This window comes from Pholcus phalangioides, unplaced genomic scaffold, assembly GCF_987345545.1.
Source record: "Pholcus phalangioides strain wild (caught in Gottingen) unplaced genomic scaffold, Ppha-v1.0 ptg000028l_1, whole genome shotgun sequence".
NCBI lineage: Eukaryota > Metazoa > Arthropoda > Arachnida > Araneae > Pholcidae > Pholcus > Pholcus phalangioides.
The window spans coordinates 10,355,988-10,376,618 of record NW_028301618.1 but is presented as its reverse complement, the minus strand read 5'-3'; the positions used below and the strand labels follow the sequence as shown (position 1 = coordinate 10,376,618).

Genomic DNA, 20,631 nt, shown 5'->3' with positions numbered 1-20,631 from the left:
AGGAGACCTTCTCGTCGAAACTAACACTCCTAAACAAGCCGAACTCATTCAAAAGCTCACATCTCTCGGGGACATTCCCATAACAATCAAAATCCACCCCACGCTGAATTATTCACGTGGTGTCATCTCAGACCCTAACTTAATTAACATGGATGAAGATGAACTAACTCAGGAGCTAGCGTCTCAAGGCGTAACATCTGCCAAACATATCATGAGCCGCAAAGATGGCAATCTAGCTCCATCACGTAATATAATCCTGACATTTTCATCCCCATCATTGCCGAAAGATGTCAAAATCGGTTACTATAACCTCCATATCCGGCCATACATACCTAACCCTGTAAGATGTTTCAACTGCCAAAAATTCGGTCACTCACGAATGGCGTGCCGTGGTCAACCCACCTGCGCAAAGTGCGGCGAGAGGGACCACATTTCGGACAACTGCACTAATTCACCATTCAAGTGCGTCAATTGCGGTGGCGACCACCCCGCATTTGACAGGAAATGTCCGAAATGGAATGAGGAAAAAGAGATCCAGAAGATCAAGGTTCTCAATAACATCTCATATATTGAAGCACGCCGTCGTGTAATCCCTAACCAAACTCCAATAGCTAGTACATCATACTCTAATATGGTAACAAATCCATCAACAGCTAATAAGACTAACAATGTCACCAAAGCATCTGTGACAACTCAGACCGAACCCATAACTGATACATCCACTCAAACATCATCTAACCAACCATGTAATAGTTGTGGCTGCTGTTGCTCTGCTGGAATACGGAAGGAGTCCACCACCTCCGAAGAAGCAGGAAAAGCAACAGCGAACACATTCAAAGTAACTACAGCTACTAAGCCAAAATTCAATAGTGGAAATAAATCTAAAATAAAACTATTCAAGACCGGATATTCAAGAAAAGCCATTCAGAGAGCAAAGAAGAACCCTACAGTACAAAACATGTCACTGCTTGATGACAAATCAATTGGTGACATGGATCTCGATAATCCCACAGAATCCGGTGGTACTCGCCGGAAATTAGACCGAAATAAGTTCAAGGACCTTGAACCGTCTACATCCATTTAAAATTTATGGCCAACATTATTCAATGGAACATTCGTGGTCTTAGATCCAATTACGAAGATCTAAAGGATTTAATCAATCGCTATCATCCTGTTTGCGTGGCACTCCAGGAAACTTTCACGAAGCCCTCGGAGACATGGAACATTAGGCGACATTCCCTGTTTCGTATTGACTACGATGACGGGAGTAGAGCCTGCCGCGGTGTTGCTCTGCTGGTTCCACATCACGTGTCGTCGCGCGTTCTAACGCTGCGCACGAACCTGCAAGCCATCGCGGTGGAAATCTCTACAGGCCTAAGAATTACCATCTGTTCCATTTATTTGCCACCAAATGACACCATCTTACAGAGAGATCTAGAAGATCTGATTGATCAATTACCACCACCATTTTTTCTTCTTGGAGACTTCAATGCACATAACATGATTTGGGGTTCTAACAGCAACACCCCTCGTGGGGAAATGGTTGAACGATTGTTAGATGACATGGACCTTACCATCATGAATGATGGCAGTTTCACTCATTTCCATGCCCCAAACAATAGTTTCACTGCAATAGATTTATCATTATGCTCACCTTCACTCTTGCCGAACTGGACCTGGTCGGTTGATCCAGACCTCCACGGGAGCAATCATTTCCCTCTAGCGGTTAAGTGCCTTGATCGAAGCCATAGCATACCTGAGGGTCCTCCTCGGTGGAAGCTTGTGGCCGCCCGATGGGCAGACTTCACGGTCAAGGCAGAAATCACGGAGGATATGGTTTCGCAACCCGACGTCGACCATTGTGTCGACCTTGTGACCAGTTGTATGATCTCAGCAGCCAATGAAACAATACCCAAAGTCTTCTCGAAACTTCCTAAATTTCCTAAACCTTGGTGGAACCACGAATGTAATCTCACTATTAAAGCACAAAAGAAAGCGTGGAGTAGGTTCCGGCGGTATCCTACCCATGACAACAAGTTGGCATTTTTAGAAGCAAAGGCGATAGCAAGAAGAACCAGGCGCCAGGCTCAACGCGAGTCCTGGCAAAAGTTTACCACGGGAATCAATTCATCTACTTCATCTAAAGTCATTTGGGACCGGATCCGAAAAATCAATGGTCATTATCAGTCTCATCCACTTACCATTTTAAACACCAATGGCACTATCATCAGCGATGTGAGGGATATTGCGGATACCATCGCCGCCCATTTCGCCACTGTCTCCAGTGATGCGAACTATCCCCCATCGTTTCATCCCATTAAATCATCAGCCGAACGTACATCGTACACCTTCCGGCCTTTTACACCGGAGGGGTACAATTCATTGTTCACCCTTCATGAACTGACGACGGCCTTGCAGCGAAGTCCTGACTCAGCTGTAGGGCCCGATGCTATTCATTATTCCATGATTCGGCATCTCTCACCAGAATCACTGTCACATTTACTCATTTTATTTAATCGGATCTGGCTCAGTCATTCATTTCCTGACACCTGGCGAGCAGCCATAGTTCTTGCATTCCCGAAGCCTGGCAAAAATCCTCAACAACCGAACAGTTACAGACCTATTGCTTTGACCAGTTGTTTATGTAAGCTCATGGAACGCATGGTCAACTATCGCCTTATGCACTACCTTGAGGTTAACAATATTTTATCTAAACATCAAAGCGGCTTTAGACGGTTCAGGTCCACAACATGCAATTTGTTACGCCTTGAGACATCAATAAGACAAGCATTCGTAAAGAGGGAGCATATGCTAGCCATATTTTTCGACATAGAAAAGGCCTACGACCGTACTTGGAGGCACGGAATTCTTTCCGACCTCTATAATTGCGGCTTGCGGGGCAACTTGCCTATTTTCATTAAGAACTTTCTCGCTCGACGCATCTTCCAGGTACGGATCGGAAGTACATTATCAGCTCCCCAAATCCAAGAACAAGGTGTACCTCAAGGTAGCATTTTAAGTGTAACACTTTTTATTTTAAGACTCAACGGGGTGTTGAACCAACTCCCGTTGTCAGTCACTGGCGCACTATACGTGGATGATCTGTTGATATCATATCAATCAGTGAATATGAGGTCAACCGAGAGACAATTACAAACCGCACTCAACAAGATCAGCAAGTGGGCTCATAATAACGGCTTCTCTTTCTCCGCAGACAAAACCGTCGCTGTGCATTTTTGCCGGCGTCGTGAGCTTCATGATGACCCACAATTATTTTTAAATAATAGTCAAATACCTATTGTAGAGAATACAAAATTCCTCGGCATTACATTTGACAAGAAACTTACATTTAAACCTCATATTTCACAGTTGAGAGCTCGTTGCATGAAGACGATGAACCTCTTGAAGGTCATCTCGTCTACATCATGGGGAGCAGACCGTAAGTCGCTCCTCCACTTATATAAAGCTCTAATAAGATCAAAGCTCGACTATGGTTCCATTGTATACGGGTCAGCACCTCGGAGTTATCTGAGTGTGCTCGACCCAATTCATCATCTCGCTCTCCGCATTTCCTCTGGAGCTTTCCGAACTTCTCCCATGGAAAGCCTCTATGTCGAATGCAACGAGCCATCACTGACATCAAGACGCCAACAACTTTCTTTGAAATATCATATCAAAATGAAGTCTTTACCAGGTCATCCACTTCATCGTGTCATTTTCAATCCGTCATTTCATAGACTTTTTGCTGCTCGACCTTCATGTGTTCCATCGTACGGTCTTCGTATGAGGGCACTTGTAGAAGAAAAACAAATAGACATCAGTCGTGTGGCCCCCAGTTGCTTTGCAACTGGCACCATGGGAGCAGTCTCTGCCAGATGTCTCTCTTTCATTATCGTTATACTCTAGAGCCACCACAGCAGATGTTATATATCGACAGATATTCTTCAGGCACAGGGGTATGTACAACAGGTACTTCGCCATATATACCGATGGCTCCAAGAGCCCTGGGCATGTCGGTTGTGCCTACATCTGCTGTGAGGAGACATCTTTCAAACTTCACGACACATTCTCTATTTATTCGGCAGAACTGTACGCAATCCTTCAGGCTCTACGTCATATACGACGGAAACGCCACCGACGATGCATCATTTATAGCGACTCTCTCAGCGCATTGCAAGCACTGTGTTCCTTCACTTTTCACACTCATCCATTCATTCATGCCATTTTTCATGAACTACATCACCTTATTCATCACGGTACCACAGTAAAATTTTACTGGGTACCAAGTCATGTAGGAATACCGGGCAACGAAAAAGCAGACAACGCAGCTCGAACAACAACTAACATTGACAATAACCTTTTGGTACCTGCCAGTGACCACTTCTCAATCCTCCGGGAAGTGATGCATCGCCGCTGGCAGGATCATTGGAACAATCAAACTAATAATAAACTTCATGCCATCAAGCCCACACTTGGCCACTGGCGTTCGAGCTGCAGGACCAACCGAAAGGAGGAAGTTCTGCTTGCCCGGTTACGCATAGGACACAGTCGCATCACACAATCGTATCTTTTACTACGAGAGAGTCAACCGCAGTGCCCTCATTGTCAAAGTCCATTTACCATTGCCATTTTATCTGACCATTGCGATGCATCTCGCATTTTTAAATTCATCAAAGCCATTGGTTTTTATAACAAATTATAGTTTTACAATTCATGTCATTTTTTTACGTTTGTTTTCCTTTTTATATGTTTTAGTTTTTTGACACGACAAAAGGACATTTTTCTTATTTTTGTGTCATGTTTTGGCGCAGTTTGGCCAAATTGGTCCTTGCGCCAAAAAATTCAAAATCCAATCCAATCCAATCTTGTCATCCATTATACTGTATACAAAAGCTTACACCAAAGCTGTCGTTTTATCGGCGCCCTTAAAAGCATTTAATACTGTGGAATGAGACATCTACTCCAATTTTCATTTCGGACAGACATTAGGACCTGCTGTTCTCACCCCTCCTCCTGCTTGTGCCCTTAGGGAAATACTGTTTGAAAATGACCCTCAGAATGATCGCTTTACAATGTCTCTTCTTTCTTTGTCGGGGAAGAACTGGCCCTTGAGAGCTGCGTCTTGTAAATTGTTCTTTTCTTTCAGTTCCCGTTTTTCTTCCATAACTCTTATACGTACAGTATACATAAAAAAAAAAATTGCGGTTAAAAAAAAAAAGGGAGAGCAGATACTGTACTTAGTTCAAGAGATTTGTTGATGCGCATGTAAATTCATGTGTAGGATGAATTTGGAGGCCCCCCGCTCTGCCGAGGCCTCATGCGCCTGTGCGTAATCCGCCACTGGCGATGACAGATCCGTCTTCTTGCCCTCCCTCACAGCATTTCCTGGACATCTGGTATAAAAGAACGTACTTAGAAACAACATGTAAGGAAATTTGCATAGCTCACAACACTCAATTGCCACATACTTTTAATGTTTTCAACTTGACCCTGAACTGGCATAATGGGGTTATTTTGACCCCACACATTGCTCAACATGGCACTCCCTTACGAAAGAAGTACATCCTTTTATCAGTACCTTACAAACAAATACAACGCCACAACAAGCAAAATGCCCAACGAGGTGGCTGAGAAAAGGATGCCCATAATAAATATGGATTTCATATATTTCAAAAATACAGCACCCCAATTAAAAATGCAATTAACAAAAATTATAAACAATATATACACATGATAAAATATTATACAATGCCCATAAAGAATACTTATGGTTGTCTTATTCTAAGAATGGATAGCTTCTCGATTTACCCCAACATGTTTATCGTATTTCTTTTTAAACGTGTCAATTGTGTTACAATTTACTACCCCGCGGGTAAGCTATTCCATTTATTAACAACCCTATTAGAGAAAAATTCCCCCTGCGACACCATAACCTTGCATTGCCCCTTACCAATCAATACTGGTGTCCCCTTGTAAAAGCAGTCGATTGGCGGTGTACTAAAAGTTCATGGTCCATCCTATCCATCCCATCGAAAATTTTGAACACTTCGATCATATCTTCTCGACACCTGCGTTCATCCAATGTAAACATATTCAAAAAATGTCTCTCTTCATAACTCAAGCCCTTTCCAGCATGGCCCAGCCGCAAAGTAGCCTGCTTATATCCCACAAGGAACAGAGCGGGGGCCACGTCTGCACCCATTCAACCAAGTCGGGGTGTAATGTGATAGGCCTCCTCGTGGTGCACCCTGGGTAATGCTAAATCTATCACACGTCATTGTCATCGCTTATTTGTGCTCATATCCTTCACTTTCAATAGCCAAGATTACATGTTTTTTCTACACAACTTACAGTACTTGTCTTGCGTCTTGTTATGTCTTGTGTCCAACCCCTCATTGTGGACCCCGCTTAGGCGGGGAGGGGTCCTCCCAGACGGGGCGTTGCTTCTAGCGTATGCTCTGTCTGGGACGCTGTCTACCTGCGTGTTTGCCGTGCGTGGAGACCCGTAAGGCTGGAGATGGGGATCCTGGTTAGCCTGATGCGCTAGCTTTGGCCTCGGATTCAGCCGAAACGGGAGGCTTGGATTAGCCCCGTCCAGGTCAATCGGCTGTGGTCGCCTCGGTGGCTGAAGGGGTGTCTACTGGGCAGGTAGAGGGGCCGGGTATGCCGGACGTCGTTGAGGTTTGTTGGTGCTGCTTCACGACGATCTTGGATCTTGAACGCGTCTGCTCGCCTGCTTTGGTGGTGTATAGCTCCCACCTAACCTGACGTTGCTACTAACTTTCACCGGTTACGTGTGCGCGTCCCCTCGTAGGGCTCCATGGTGGGCATGGTGGGTGGGAGTGGAACAATACCCATTCAAATATGGGAAAAAATCAAAATGCACCAAAACGTCAAAGAACTGCTTCAAACCAAACACATGTCACTGTAACTGCTTCAAATTCATCAACTGTCTCATTTTTCTTTCTGCACTCTTCCGATGCTGAAAAACCGCTGGCCAAAGTATCACCTGGCACAGTTGGTACCTTAAAATCGGTGAAGGCCCTTCGTTCAGGAGACCACCTCATCGAAACTAACACATCCAAACAAGCCGAACTCATTCAAAAGCTCACATCTCTCGGAGACATTCCAATAACAGTCAAAATCCATCCCACGTTGAATTATTCACGTGGTGTCATTTCAGATAATAACTTAATTAACATGGATGAAGAAGAACTAACACAAGAGCTGGCGTCTCAAGGCGTAACATCTGCCAAACATATTATGAGCCGCAAAGATGGCAATCCAGCTCCCACACGAAACATAATTCTCACATTCTCATCACCAACATTGCCGAAAGATATCAAAATAGGTTATTATAACCTCAAAATCCGGCCATACATTCCTAACCCTGTTCGATGCTTTAACTGCCAAAAATACGGTCACTCACGAACGGCGTGCCGCAGCCAACCCACCTGCGCAAAATGCGGTGAGAAGGACCACATTTCGGACAACTGCACTAATTCACCATTCAAGTGCGTCAATTGCGGTGGCGACCACCCCGCATTTGACAGAAAGTGTCCGAAATGGAATGAAGAAAAAGAGATCCAGAAGATCAAGGTCCTCAATAACATCTCATATATCGAAGCATAACCTCTAACCAAACTCCAATAGGTAATAGATCATATTCTAATATGGTAACAAATCCATCATCAGCTAATATGACTAACAATGTCACCAAAGCATCCGTAACAACTCAGACTGAACCAATAGCTGATACATCAACTCAAACATCATCATCTAACCAACCGTGTAATAGTTGTGGCTGCTGTTGCTCTGCTGGATTACGGAGGGAGTCCACTACCTCCGAAGAAGAGGCAGGAAAAGCAACAGTGCACACATTCAAAAAACCTACTGTTACTAAACCCAAGATTAATTCTGGAAATAAATCTAAAAAGACCGGATATTCAAGAAAAGCAATACAGAGAGCAATAAAATGTCCCACCCTCAAGAATGTGTCACTAATTGATGACAAGTCAATTGGTGACATGGATCTTGATAATCTATCAGAATCTGGTGGTACTCGCCGGAAACTAGACCGGAATAAATTTAAAGACCTCGAACCGTCTACTTCTACCTAATTTATGGCCAACATAATTCAATGGAACATTCGTGGTCTTAGATCCAATTACGAAGATCTCAAGGATTTGATCAATCGTTATCATCCTGTTTGCGTGGCACTCCAGGAAACTTTTACAAAGCCCTCGGAGACATGGAACATCAGGCGACATTCCCTCTTTCGTATTGACTACGATGACAGGAGTAGGGCTTGCCGCGGTGTTGCTCTGCTGGTTCCACATCACGTGTCGTCGCGCGTTCTAACGCTGCGCACGAACCTGCAAGCCATCGCGGTGGAAATCTCTACAGGCCTAAGAATTACCATCTGTTCTATTTATTTGCCACCAAATGACACCATCTTACAGAGAGATCTAGAAGATCTGATTGATCAATTACCTCCACCATTTTTTCTTCTTGGAGACTTCAATGCACATAACCTGATATGGGGTTCTAACAACAACACCCCACGTGGCGAAATGGTTGAACGGCTGTTAGAAGACATGGACCTCGCCATCATGAATGATGGCAGTTTCACTCATTTTCATGCCCCAAACAATAGTTTCACTGCAATAGATCTATCCTTATGTTCACCCTCACTCTTGCCCAACTGGTCCTGGTCGGTTGATCCGGACCTCCACGGGAGCAATCATTTTCCTCTAGTGGTTAAGTGCCTTGATCGAAGCCATAGCATACCTGAGGGTCCTCCTCGGTGGAAGCTTGTGGCCGCCCGATGGGCAGACTTCACGGTCAAGGCAGAAATCACGGAGGATATGGTTTCGCAACCCGACGTCGACCACTGTGTCGACCTTGTGACCAGTTGTATGATCTCAGCAGCCAAAGAAACAATACCCAAAGTCTCCTCGAAACTTCCTAAACCTTGGTGGAACCACGAATGTAATCTTACGATTAAAGCACAAAAGAAAGCGTGGAGTAGGTTCCGGCGGTATCCTACCCATGACAACAAGTTGGCGTTTTTAAAAGCAAAGGCGATAGCGAGAAGAACCAGGCGCCAGGCTCAACGAGAGTCCTGGCAAAAGTTTACCACGGGAATCAATTCATCTACTTCATCGAAAGTCATTTGGGACCGGATCCGAAAAATCAATGGTCATTATCAGTCTCATCCAATCACCATTTTAAACACCAATGGCACTATCATCAGCGATGTGAGGGATATTGCGGATACCATCGCCGCCCATTTCGCCACTGTCTCCAGTGATGCGAATTATCCCCCATCGTTTCATCCCATTAAATCATCGGCCGAACGTACATCGTACACCTTCCGGCCTTTTACACCAGAGGGGTACAATTCCTTGTTCACCCTTCATGAACTGACGACGGCCTTGCAGCGAAGTCCTGACTCAGCTGTAGGGCCGGATGCCATTCATTATTCCATGATTCGGCATCTATCACCAGAATCACTGTCACATTTACTCATTTTATTTAATCGGATCTGGGTCAGTCATTCATTTCCTGACACCTGGCGAGCAGCCATTGTTCTTGCATTCCCGAAGCCTGGCAAAAATCCTCAGCAACCTAACAGTTACCGACCCATTGCTTTGACCAGTTGTTTATGTAAGCTCATGGAACGCATGGTCAACTATCGCCTTATGCACTACCTTGAGGTTAACAATATTTTATCGAAACATCAAAGCGGCTTTAGACGGTTCAGGTCCACAACATGCAATTTGTTACGCCTTGAGACATCAATAAGACAAGCATTTGTGAAGAGGGAGCATATGCTAGCCATATTTTTCGACATAGAAAAGGCCTACGACCGTACTTGGAGGCACGGAATTCTTTCCGACCTCTATAATAGCGGCTTGCGGGGCAACTTGCCCATTTTCATTAAGAACTTTCTTGCTCGCCGCATCTTTCAGGTACGGATCGGAAGCACGTTATCAGCTCCCCAAATTCAAGAACAAGGTGTACCTCAAGGTAGCATTTTAAGTGTAACACTTTTTATTTTAAGACTCAACGGGGTGTTGAACCAACTCCCGTTGTCTGTCACTGGCGCACTCTACGTGGATGATCTGTTGATATCTTACCAATCAGTGAATATGAGGTCAGCCGAGAGACAATTACAAACCGCTCTCAACAAGATTAGCAAGTGGGCTCATAATAACGGCTTTTCATTCTCCGCTGACAAGACTGTTGCTATGCACTTTTGTCGGCGTCGAGACCTACATGATGACCCACAATTGTTTCTCAATAACAATCTAATACCTATTGTAGAAAATACTAAATTCCTCGGCATCACATTTGACAAGAAACTCACTTTCAAACCTCAAATTGCGCAATTAAGAGCTCGTTGCATGAAGACGATGAACCTCTTGAAGGTCATCTCTTCTACATCATGGGGAGCTGACCGTAAGTCGCTCCTCCACTTATACAAAGCTTTAATAAGATCGAAGCTCGACTACGGCTCCATTGTATACGGGTCGGCACCTCGGAGCTATCTAAGTGTGCTCGACCCAGTCCACCATCTCGCCCTGCGGATTTGTTCTGGAGCTTTCCGGACGTCTCCAATGGAGAGCCTGTATGTCGAATGCAACGAGCCATCACTGACATCAAGACGCCAACAACTTTCCTTGAAATATTTTATCAAGATGAAGTCTTTTCCAGATCATCCACTTCATCGTGTCACTTTTAATCTCTCATTTCATAGACTATTTGCTGCTCGCCCTTCATGTGTTCCATCTTACGGTCTTCGTATGAGGGCACTTGTGGAAGAACTAGAATTAGACATCAGTCGTGTGGCCCCAGTTGCTTGGCAACTGGCACCATGGGAGCAGTCTCTGCCAGATGTCTCTCTTTCATTATCATTATACCCTAGAGCTACCACAGCAGATGTCATATATCGACAGATATTCTTTAGGCACAGGGGTAGGTACAACAGGTACTTCCCCATATATACCGACGGCTCCAAGAGCCCTGGCCATGTCGGTTGTGCCTACATCTGCTGTGAGGAGACATCTTTCAAACTTCCTGACACATTCTCTATTTATTCGGCAGAACTGTACGCAATCCTTCAGGCTCTACGTCATATACGACGCAAACGCCACCGACGATGCACTATCTATAGTGACTCTCTCAGCGCATTACAAGCACTGTGTTCGTGTACGTTTCACACTCATCCATTCATTCATTCCATTTTTCATGAACTGCATTACCTCATTCATCATGGTACCACAGTAAAATTTTACTGGGTACCAGGTCATGTAGGAATACCGGGCAACGAAAAAGCAGACACTGCAGCTCGAACAACAACTAACATTGACAATAACCATTTGGTACCTGCCAGTGACCACTTCTCAATCCTCCGGGAAGTGATGCATCACCGCTGGCAGGACCATTGGAACAATCAAATTAATAACAAATTACATGCCATCAAGCCCACACTTGGCCATTGGCGTTCGAGCTGCAGAACTAACCGAAAGGAGGAAGTTCTGCTTGCCCGGTTGCGCATAGGACACAGTCGTATCACACAATCATATCTTTTATTACGAGAGAGTCAGCCACAGTGCCCACATTGTCAAAGTCCATTGACCATTGTTCATGCTTTTACTTGTTCATATCATCGTCATCATTTTACGACCGCTTTTGGTCAAAGTCATCTTTCACTTCATGACATTTTAAATGACCACAGCGATGCATCTCGCATTTTTAAATTCATCAAAGCCATTGGTTTTTATAACAAATTATAGTTTTACAATTCATGTCATTGTTTTACGTTTGTTTTCCTTTTTATATGTTTTAGTTTTTTGACACGACAAAAGGACATTTTCCTTATTTTTGTGTCATGTTCTGGCGCAGTTTGGCCAAATTGGTCCTTGCGCCAAAAAATTCAAAATCCAATCCAATCCAATCAACCAAGTCTATGTCCGTCTGTAGGTATGGTCTCCAAACCTTACAGCATCATATTCCAGTCCCGGACGAGTGGTCTGCAACAACTCGCCATCGCTTTGATTCCCAATTACCCCTATTAGCTTCGTCATCTGCGAACCCTGATCGAGTTTATCGACAAAAAGTGAAAATATGGGGCCAAGGAGACTTCCTTGAGGAACTCCACTTGTGACGCCTGTCCAACCAGAGAATTCCCTGTTCACCATAACTCGTTGCGACCTATCTCTTAACCACGATTCTATCCTATTCAGCAAGTTGCCCCCAATTCCAATCTCGTGTAAACGCTTCAGGCACAATACTTAAGAGATGATCGACATCTAATTTTTCGAGAAAGTTTCCTTGGTAGTTTTCGGAAATCTTTCTGATGTTGATTCTCACGAATGCGCGCTCGTAGTATAAGGCTAGACGAGATACGTAGCACATTTGAATACAGTAATGCGGATTTTGACCACCGCTGCATTCAAAAATCTCCCCAATTTTTCGACTCATTCTTTCGAAAGAAGTTTCACGAAATCATTATATCGATCATCACTCGAAAGTTCGTCTTTTTCTACAAGACACTCACGCATGTAGTCTATACACAAGACGAACATTTGTAGCCAACGGCATAATTCATTCACCTCATGGATTTGCTGAAACGCAAGATCGCAACCACTTGTTCCGATTAGATCTTCGCAAATAATAAAGAAAATATTTTTCGACTGATGCTTACCGGACATTTTGTTATCAACCTTACCCGAAGAAAACTTAATGAAAACTGACGACACGATGATCACTGTAAGAAAACTAGTTTCTAAAAAAATCTTTATTACCCAAGTTCCTGGCATTAATTAGCAAACATTTTAATTTGCCCGGTGATTTAATCTCTATCGAGAAGCAATGCCCCGTCAGTACTGTTGTGATTAACTAACCCGCATTCCCGACTACTTGGTCTGGAAATAAAAAACCTGATCTAAGCCTATCGTAAACCTCCCAGACCCCTCCCCTATGAAGATGTATCCCATTTCAACGAATTGGTAAATGCGAGAAGCTTCAAGAACGTGACTCCAAGTGAGGAGCATATGTCCTTCTGGCCTAAAATTGAAAATTGGTGGTTCCTACTGCTATACCTCCTACTACCCCTTGTCAGCACTGGAATAACTGCCACATCTGAACCCCCCCCCCCTCCCTCCCTAGCGGAAAATAGTAAATCCCGGTACTCTGACAGAGACTCACTAATATTCGCTCTTACCTGATTTGATCTCATCCGCAAAGGCAACTTTCGGCGATGAAAAACTTCTGAAACGTTGATAATTCTCCCCCCCCCCCCAAGGAAAAAAGCGCTCGAAACCCCGAAAATCCCTACGCTTCCCAAGTTCCCTAACCATATAATCGCCGATGATTAAACTCCTATCGCCCTCTACCTCATCCACGATCACCCACATTCTCTCGCCATGATAAGCCGCAATAATTCAGCGTTTTGAATCATGATGAAACAGAGAAGAATAAACTCGAAGGAAGTGATGTAGAGACACGAAAACAAATTAATTCAACCACAAGAAAACAGTTAATCAAGAATTATAAAGATTAAATGAGACTGGAAAAAAGGCAACCACAACGTGACTGAGAAGAGCAATAAAAAAAATGTCGGTTGCCTCACTGGAAAATTTGACCACCGCTTATCCGCTTTTGATCAGTCATCTTTCACTTACGGTGTAATGTGATAGCCCTCCTCGTGGTGCACCCTAGTAATGCCAGATCTATCACGTCATTGTGCTCACTTTCAATAGCTTAGAATACGTGTTTATTACTTGTACTACGTGTTTTCCACACATCGTACAATTCTCATCTTGGGAAAAATAAACTTTGTGATTTTCCCTATTGCAAAGAAAAAACCGCAAAGGATTATAGGAAGGGTGTAAAGCTTTCTTTTTATTGGAGGATTATGGAAGGAAAAAAGTGGGTTTGGTATCCCTACTCTTGCTCACGTAAACAGGATTTCAAAATCCAGTTGGAATGTTCCTGTGGTTTGATTTTGGATATGTTTTTTTCAGTAATGCTTTCTGATTAAGAAACAATTTACAAAGCTTCTGTTGCAATTTTTCCGGGGTTAAGGGTATTTTTTTTTTCTTATTTTGACTGGACTATTACGCAAGTTCAGCATCAAAAGGATGAGCCTCATACATTTCGCTGCCGAGGAGAGGCGAGGGCCATCAAGAATTAATGTAAACAACGCAACTACTGCTTTCTCTGTGAGAGTTGCGCTATACTCGGTAACCAGCTCTCTCAAAGCGTTCTTTAACCATGTACAGTTCGGGAACCAATTGAATACCAGTAGAATCAAGGGTAATGTTATGCCGCATTTACTGAAAATTTGGTGCACAAAGATTCGACTGAAATTTTTCAGTGATGTGCTTTTGCAGTTTTTATGCAATGAAAAAAAGGAATTGTTGAATGCATACCTAACAAATTGAAAAACTATTTTTTTGTACCACCCGATACATTTTCTAATACATTATCTGGATGTGACCCGCATATCTGACTTGTCGATTGATCTCATATTCTTGGGATAGTCAATAACAGCATCAGGTTTTAGTATGTAGACAATTTTTATATCCTGTTCCGTTGCACTTGGAACTAATTCCCCTTTGTGAACAGTGCTGAGATTGTTACGTCACGCAATCGTGCCATTTTATAGCTAATAATTCACCCGATTTTTTTTTCCAAGTAGATGTCCCCTGTAATTCTTTTGCTGTTCCGCATGTTTCCACCGTTATCCCTTAGGTATTTTATTTTCATCACGGCTGAAAATAGCTAAATCACTTCGGAATTTCCCGGTGTAAGTGGTAATATCTAATTATGACTCCTGATTGGCAATCGCACAAAAACAAATAACGTTATACCAAATTTGTGGCGTTTTGATGAAATATATATCCTCGGCATCAAATTCTGAAGTTGAAAAATGCCCAGCTTCATTTGCTTCACCTCTCGCAATTTCTCATAATTAAATTTTGCACATGAGGGCTCAATTTTTTTTTTGAATGATTGATAATATTTGTGTGCAAAAAAGTTTAGACAATTCTAAGACATTGCGTTTGATTCATCAGGGCCACGAAAAGCTAAGCCTTGCTTCGCAAAGTACAGTAAAATGTCTAAAATCTTCAAATATGCTCTGTTTCGCTTACAACTAGTTAGAGATTTTGGTTCAACAGAATGAGTTTTTCGAAAATCGTCTACCTTAGAGAAAGAGCACAAATGTATTGTAATTATATATACCGCATGGTCAGGCAGTTATTCGTGTTTTCTCATGCCTCGCGTTGTAAATAAATCCTCCTTGTTTCCTGAGGGAAATTTTTTACACGCGAAGCAAAATTCTGTGCGTCTTCCTTACCAGTCATACTTCTCGTGATATGAAGCTGTAAAACTGCTATTGACACCCAAATCATTGTCAGAAATAATACTGAACGACATAGACCACTGTGCAAATCACCTACATCCAGTACACATTTTTCGATATTTTTTTCACTTGACGATGATGTTTCTGGTATCGCACCTTGAGGGTCCGCTGGTTTATGATTTTTACGATCATTGATATATATTTTTATTTGTGGAGGACATTAGGCATTGATAGAAACTTACTCTGCTGGAAAACAAACCATGGAGCTATATACTATAGTGCTATAAAGAACATATAGCAGAATAATTCTCTATCTCCACTCGGAAGTATTAAACAAAAAATCTTCTATTAATTTTGCAGCAAAGTTCTGAAAAGTTTATTAAAGTGACTAGAGAAAAAAATGAAAGCAACACAAGTTTGTGAAATTTATTTTATGTGACGGTCACGAATTTGAAATATTTTATTTCTCCTCTTTCATGCATAGTCTCTATCTCGGGCGTTTTTTCCTGGCCATCTGTAACATTTTGCAGCGCTCTGCCATTGGCCTGTAGAGACGCGATGGCTTGCAGTTTCATGCGCAACGACACGCGATGTGGAACCAGAAGAACAACACCGCGGCAAACTCTACTCCCATCATCGCAGTCAATAAGGAACGGAATGTCGCCTGATATTCGAGGGCTTAGTAAAAGTTTGCTGGAGTGTCACACAAACAGAATGATATCAATTGATCAAATCCTTGAGATCTTCGTAATTGGATCTAAGACCACGAATATTCCATTGGCCATAAAAAAGTTGCAAGGGTTTAGAATTATTGTCATAGAAGATTCCAGGTTTGGTCTCAACTCAGATTTTTATATTTTGTGTAAAACCTACCTGTTTTCAAAAGGTTTCCAAGCACGTCAAGCAAAACAAAAATAATGAAATCAATACGATTTATATACGGTCTCGGACTAATTGGAAAAGGTTTGTCGGCAGCAAAGGTTCTATGTTCTACGTTGAACTTACTTTCTATCAAAACAAGCATTCAGATATCAAGAAAAAAAGGTTTTACATGCAGTATCAAAAGTGGCCATTAATTCCATGAAGAATGCAGCAGCAGACATAATCCATTGTGAAACAGCAACGACAAATGATGTCAAAGATTGGACTATAATGCCACAAAATGTGTTCGAGTTACAAACCCTTCAGTTAGGAGCATATATTGCAGTAATTAGATTCAACGATGGTTTTAGAGGCCAAGTTATGGTTGAGTTGAATATAAACAAATGCTCTTTTACAGTAGAAAAATACATTGATTTCGATTTCGAACGCATCAGAGTCTAGGAAAAATCTTCGAGGTGCTCGAAAGAATCAAAATCGTACTACTGAAATGAAACAAGGTGTGATGTACAAAAGTGGTAGATTTTAGTACTTTAAACATTACCCTACCTCAAGTAATTTCTGAATGAAAACTTTAACCGCGTTTTACAGAGAATATTTTTGACACGATTTCTGAAAACTATTCACTGTATCATTACGAAATTTTAATATCATATTTTGATATAATGTTGAGGTTTTGAACCAAAATCTAAGGTATATCACTTATACTTTTTGAATTACTGTGTTTTATAGACAAAATTGTATGAAATTTCAAAAAATTCACACGTATCTGAGTAACTTATGTGCATATCACACAATACTTTAGATTTTGGTTCATTAACTAAATGCACTGAAAATCACAAAATTTTGCCTAAAATTTGACATAAAAATAGCTTTTTCATAGATGGACCTAAATTTGTTACTGTTTTTCATTTCAAGACACTTTCTATTAAAAAATGTTATCGAAGCTCACTTCTCTACAATTTTATAGAAAAGTGCTGTACTGGCTTAGGCTTCAAAAAATGGACGAAAATCGTCTACCAAAAATTTGCTTACTTGAACTCTGCCGGCACACAGATTCGGAAAACTGGGCAAATTCAGTCAAGACCCTTCTGAATAACTGCGGTCGACCTGATATCTGGTGTACACCCACTCCTTACCTCACTCCAGTAGTTCTAACATCCCTTACTTATAATTTTACTGATATCTCTCTCCAAGAAGACAGATCTCGATTGTCTGCTTCAACATTATTTCATTTTGCCGATCCCTACAGTCTTACCTTCTCTTCAATCTCCCCTTGGCGGTCCGTAAGAATATGGCCAGGCTCGCCTTTACCCTTTTATACTAACAAAGGTATATTGCACAAATTTAACCCTGATGAACCTTGTCAGTATTAATCAACTAAATAGCTACAATGTCTACATTTTTTTCGATTTATCGAGGATATATCAAAAATTTTATTTTTCTTGGGGCAGTAGTTTCGACGCCCTTTCTGTTGTTGTTTCCTCCATATCTCTGCCCATGCGCCCAGGTAACATTCTATTTACACTGCTGGCCACCCAAATTGCAACACCAAGAAAGACAAGAGATATCGCAACAATATTTATTTTGTAGATAACATGTTGACCAAGCATCAAATGATTAAATTTATAGACTTCTGTGAAGTATGGTTCCTGCCAAAATCAGTAGCCAGAGTAGCCGCCATTGTTGGAGATGCCATTGCCACACGCCTCGGCATTGATTCAAAGAGACTTTGGATGTGTTCTTGGGGTACAGCAGACCAAGCAGCTTCCACGCGTTGACAAAGTTGATCTGGTGTGGCAGCTGGGGATGTAATCTGGGTCAATCGTTGAGCAACCATGGACCACATGTTTTCTATCGGCGAAAGATCCGGAGAGCGAGCTGGCCAGGGAAGCAATTCAATCTGGCGATTGACGAAGAACCTTTGAACAATGCGTGCCACGTGTGGTCGCACATTATCCTGTTGAAATATGGCTGTGGGCAAGCCCTGAAGGTAAGGAAGGACAACTGACTCCAACACCTCGGAGATGTAGCGCTGCCTTTTTAAAGTACCGGCAATGCGTACTAGAGGAGTGCGAGAGTGATATCCAATACCGCCCCATACCATAATACCCGGTGCAGGACCAGTGTGGAGGTGCATAACGCAGCTGTTCAGCATCCTCTCTCCACGGTGTCTCCAGACTCGAATCCGACCATCGTGGTGCTGCAGACAGAAGCGTGACTTGTCAGTAAAGACAATTTCATTCCATTGTGCCGTCCACATCCTTCTTTCATCGCACCATTCGCGGCGGAGACGTCTGTGGTTCTGCGTCAAGGGTAGACGAAGCAATGGACGTCTTGCGGACAGACCACTCTTCTGTAAACGGCGTCGAATGGTACGCGCAGACACTGGATGATGCGGTACAGACTGAATGTGCTGTGCTATGGTTCGTGATGTGGCTGAGCGATCCGTCACTGCCATACGCACAATACACCTGTCATCACGTGAAGTGGTGCACTGAGGTGGATGCGATCGAACACGTCGGTCCGTCGTACCCTCCTGCATCCAACGATCACATATCCGCATTACAGTTGTTTGGTTTCGTCCAACACGACTACCGATTTCCCTGAAAGATAATCCACAATCTCGGTAGGCCACTATCCTTCCTCTGTCGAACTCGGATACTTGATCAAAAGATGATCGCAGTTTTCTACGAGGCATAATTGATCGTTTATTTTGAAAAACCACAAGAAAAACACAATTGCCGTACTTCAAATCGTCGAAATCTCCAAGCCTTAAATAGCGCTTTGAAGTGGCACCACAGGCGCGCGTGATGTGCGTCTGCGCTGAAATTCTAATCATTTGCATATCTCACCTCCGCTAATGCATGTTGTACATTTCATATTATTTGCATGCTTCCTTCAGGGTGTTGCATTTACGGTGGCCAGCAGTGTATTTTTTTTTTTTTTTAAAATCTATCTGGATTCGAAACTATATTATGCATTTATATTTTTTGTGTTCAAACCTTATGCATTTGTTCCTGTCTTGTGTATCTCCAATAATTTAATTACTAATATTTGTACTTGCCATCCACTGGTGTACTGATAGGCACGATTGTGCAAATCATTAAAAGTTCAGTTCAGTTTATAGAAAAGTGCTCTCGAACGTAGTCGGAAACCTTAGATACTTTGGTGTCTTATTAGCTGACGATGGGACATACAGCTTGGTTAGACGTTATGCGACGGCGTGCTTCGGTATGAGATGTTATTAAGGACCTTGATCTTATGGATCTCTTTTTCTTCATTCCATTTCGGACACTTTCTAAAATGAGGGGTGGCCGCCACCGCAATTGACGCACTTAAATGGTAGATTAGTGCAGTTGTCCGATTGGATTGGATTTTCAATTTATTGGCGCAAGGACCAATTTGGCCAAACTGAGCCAAAACATGACATAAAAATAAGAAAAATGTCCTTTTGTCATGTCAAAAAACTAAAACATATGAAACGTAAAACAATGACAAGTTGTAAAAACTATAATTTGTTATAAAAACCAATGGCCTTGATTTTAAAAATGCGACATGCATCGCTATTGTCATTTAAAATATCATGAAGTGAAAGATGACGATGATGTGAACAATGGTCAATGGACTTTGACAATGGGCACTCTGGTTGACTCTCTCGTGATAATAGATATGATTGTGTTAGGCGACTGTGTCCTATGCGTAACCGGGCAAGCAGAACTTCCTCCTTTCGGTTAGTTCTGAAGCTCGAACGTCAAAGGACAAGTGTAGGCTTGATGGCATGAAGTTTATTATTAACTTGATTGTTCCAATGATCCTGCCAGCGGCGATGCATGCCTTCCCGGAGGATTGAGAAGTGGTCACTGGCAGATGGTCAATGTTAGTTGTTGTTCGAGCTGCAGTGTCTGCTTTTTCGTTGCCCAGTATTCCTACATGACCTGGTACCCAGTAAAATTTTACTGTGGTACCATGATGAATGGCATGGATGAATGTGAAACGTACAGGAACACAGTGCTTGTAATGCGCTGAGAAAGTCACTATAAATGATGCATCGTCGGTGGCGTTTGCGTCGTATATGACGTAGAGCCTGAAGGATTGCGTTCTGCCGAATATATAGTGAATGTGTCGGGAAGTTTGAAAGATGTCTCCTCACAGCAGATGTAGGCACAACCGACATGCCCAGGGCTCTTAGACCCGTCGGTGTATATGGACAAGTACCTGTTGTACCTATCCCTGTGCCTAAAGAACATCTGTCGATATATGACATCTGCTGTGGTGGCTATAGAGTAAGATGATAATGAAAGAAATCTGGCAGATACTGCTCCCACACGACTGATGTCTAATTGTAGTTCTTCCACAAGTGCCCTTATACGAAG

General features: G+C 42.6%; 1 protein-coding gene across 1 annotated transcript in view; it reads left to right on the top strand.

The window, feature by feature from the left end:
* Positions 1-2,649: 2,649 nt before the first annotated feature.
* LOC149067939 (uncharacterized) overlaps positions 2,650-20,631 on the top strand; it is a 176,545-nt gene continuing 158,563 nt past the window's right edge. Inside the window, exon 1 of the mRNA XM_089252392.1 lies at positions 2,650-2,741. The gene's annotated coding sequence lies outside the window, so the exon portion shown is untranslated. The remainder of the gene's footprint in view (positions 2,742-20,631) is intronic.